Below are 3,483 nucleotides of genomic sequence, written 5' to 3'. Positions count from 1 at the left end.
TTTATAGTATAATTGTCTTAAATATTTCTTCTACATACATTAAGAACCACAGGAGACTGTTGAATTTTTTGCTTCAGCTGTTTAACAATTTAGGAAACTCAACAAGAAAATAATAGTCTAAAATTTACTCAGATTTTTACTCTTTCTATTCTTTCCTAATTCCTAATGTTCCAAGTTTCATTCCTTTACCATCTCTTTTCTGTTGGAAGAACTTCCTTTAGCCATTATTTTAGGATAAATCTGTGACAAGTTATACAGACACATACATACATAATACATACATATATTCCTTGGTACAGAATTCTGGGTTGGCAGTTCTTTCAGTACTTGAAAAATGTATCACTTCCATCTGGCCTTCATAGTTTCTGGTGAGATTTTGAATTCAAAATCTTCTGAATTGTTCTTCTATAGGTAATGCATTGTTTCTCTCTAGCTTTTTAACATTTTTTTCTTTGTATTTTGTTTTCTGAAGTTTGAATATGATGTGTCTTGGCATGAATTTGTTTGGGTTTATCTTGTCTGGGATTTGCTCATCCTCTTGAATTTGTAGATTTATGTCTTGCCAAGTTTGAGTTTTCAGCCTTTATTTCTCTGAATATTTCTTCAGACTCTCCTTTCCTTGTGGGTCTTCAATGATATCAATGTTAGATTTCTGAGGATCTATTTCAGTCCGTTTTCTCTCTGTTCATATTGGGCAATTTCTCCTGTTCTGTCTTCAAGTTCCCTGATTCTTTCCTGTGTCCTCTCCATTTTGCCCTTGAGCACATCCATTGTCTTCTATTTTGGTTATTGTATTTTTCAGTTTTAAAAATTCCATTTTCTTTGTATCTTCTATTTCTTTGCTGAGACTATTTTTTTCATTTTTTTCAAGTGTGTTAATGATTGTTCACTGAAACATACTTATGATGGTTGTTTTAAAATTTTTGTCAGATAGTTCCAACATCTGTGTCATCTTTGGGTTTGTGTCTCTTCATTGTCTTTTCTCATCCAGTTTGAGATTTTCCTAGTTCTTGATATGATGACTGATTTTTTATTCTATCCTGGACATTTTGGGTGTTATTTTGTGACACTCTAGATCCTATTTCATCTTCCTTTTTTCACCCTGTTTAGATGTAGCACAAAGATCCATGTGGAAGTGGATTTTCAACTTCCTGCTAGGCCTCACTGACTCCACTCACAAAAGCAGAGCACTGATACCCCAACTTTTTTCCAGTTGGTGGGGGTGGAAACTCAACTCTCTTCAGCCCTGTTGACATGGGAGTGGGATAATGAGGAGAAAAAGCAGAGTGCTAACACTATTTTGTTTCTGCTGGGTGGGGGTGGAAGTTCAGTTTCCCACTAGTCCCTGCTAACACAAGGACAGGAAGCTGATTGCTAAGAAGCACTGCCTCAACCCACCTAGTTCGACCTCATTACTGCTAAGTAGGGGTGGAAGTTCAACCCAACTGACACTACTCTGGTGGAGGAAACAGCAGACTCACCTTGCCTAGCTGACACTGGGTGTGGCCGTATTGGCTAATTTTTTTCTTATTGATGGTTTTGGTTTGTAATATATTCTGGACACAAATCCTTTATCAATTGTTTGCATTCTAAGATATTGCTATTTATGCTGTGTTTAAATTTTTTGCTTTGTTTTTGTGTTTGGATGCACACAGTTTTTAAGTTTAATGTGAAAGTTACCTAGTCTATGATAATTTTGAATTATTGTTTTTTATAACATATAAGGATTAGTTTGAAGTTTTTGTTTGTTTTTTGTCTATGGATGTCTAATTGTTTTAACACTATTTGTTGAAAAAAATTTCTCCATGGAATTAATTTTGCACGTTTGTAAGAAATCAGTTGGCCTACTTGCGTGGGTGTATTTCTAAACTTTCTATTCTGTTCCATTGATCTGTGTGTCTATCCCTCCACCAGTGCCACAGTCTTGATTACTATAGCTATGTGGTGAATCTGCCCACTTTCTTCTTCTTTTTCAAAACTGTTTTAACTACTCTAGTTCCTTCATTTTTTCATATAAATTTTGGATCAGATCATCTATATTTTTCCAAAGTCCTGCTTAGATTTTGATAGGAATTGCATTAAACCTTTGTTATCATTTGGGGGCTACCACCCATCTGTTGATTTGTCATTCTGTGGTGATTTGTGTGTTGCTGTGATATTGGAAGCTGTCACCAGTACTTCAAAACCAGCAGGATAGCGCATAATGGACAGGTTTCAGTGGGGCTTCCAGACTAAGCAGTCTAGGAAGAAAGGCCCAGCAACCTACTTCTGAAAATTAACCAATGAAAACTTGTGGTACGGATCACAACAGAACATTGTCCAACTCACGTCATCAGGAGGGATGAATTGCTGAAGGAGGACATCATGTTTGGTGAAATGGAGGGTCAGCGAGAATGAGGGAGACCCTCAGTGAGATAGACTGACACCATAGCCAAAATGATGGACTCAAATATGCCAGCCTTTGTGAAGATGACACAGAACCAGGCAGTGTTTTGTTCTGTTGTATATAAGGTCATCATGAGTCAGAGTCAACTTTATGGCAGCTATCTATATCATTTTCGGGATAATTAAAATGTTTACCATGTTTTGTGTTCCAATCCATGAACGTGGTATATCTATCCATTTATTTAGGTCTTCATTGGTTTCTTTCATCAGTGTTTTGTAGTTTTCAGCATACAGATTCTGGACATGTATTGTTTGATTTTAAACCTAAGTATTTCATTTGGGAATGAAGGAAGTGGTATTTTTGATTGTAGAGTCCTTGGAATTTTCTATGTAGAAAAAATCATGTTGTTGTTAGGTGTTGTTGCATAGATTCTGACTCATACGACCCTATGAACAACAGAACAAACAATACCAGTCCTGCACCATCCTCACAATCATTGCTATGTTTGAGCCCATTGTTGCAGCCACTGTGTCACTCCATCTCATCAAGGGTCTTCCTGTTTTTCATTGACTCTCTACATTACCAAGCATCATGTCCTTCTCCAGGAACTTGTCCCTCCTGATAACATGTCCAAAGTATGTGAGACGAAGTCTCACCACCCTCGCTTCCAAGGAGCACTCTGTACTTCTTCCAAGACAGACTTGTTCATTCTTCTGGCTGTCCATGGTATATCAATATTCTTCGCCAATGCCATAATTTAAAGGCATCAATTCTTCTTTGGTCTTCCTTATTCATTGTAAAGCTTTCACACGCATATGAGGCAACTGAAAACACCATGGCTTGTGTGAGGCACACCTTAGTCCTTAAAGTGACATCTTTACTTTTTAACACTTTAAAGAGGTCTTTTGCAGCAGATTTGCCCAATGCAATGCATTGTTTGATTTCTTGACTGCTGCTTGCATGGGTGTTGATTGTGGATCCAAGTAAAATGAAATCCTTGACAACTTCAGTATTTTACTCCATTTATCACAATGTTGCTTATTGATCCAGTTGTGAGGATTTTTGTTTATGTTGAGGTGTGATCCATACTAAAGGCT

The sequence above is a fragment of the Trichechus manatus genome, unplaced genomic scaffold (genome assembly GCF_000243295.1).
Source record: "Trichechus manatus latirostris isolate Lorelei unplaced genomic scaffold, TriManLat1.0 scaffold00386, whole genome shotgun sequence".
In the NCBI taxonomy this organism is placed as follows: domain Eukaryota; kingdom Metazoa; phylum Chordata; class Mammalia; order Sirenia; family Trichechidae; genus Trichechus; species Trichechus manatus.
Note: the sequence above shows the minus strand (reverse complement) of the source record.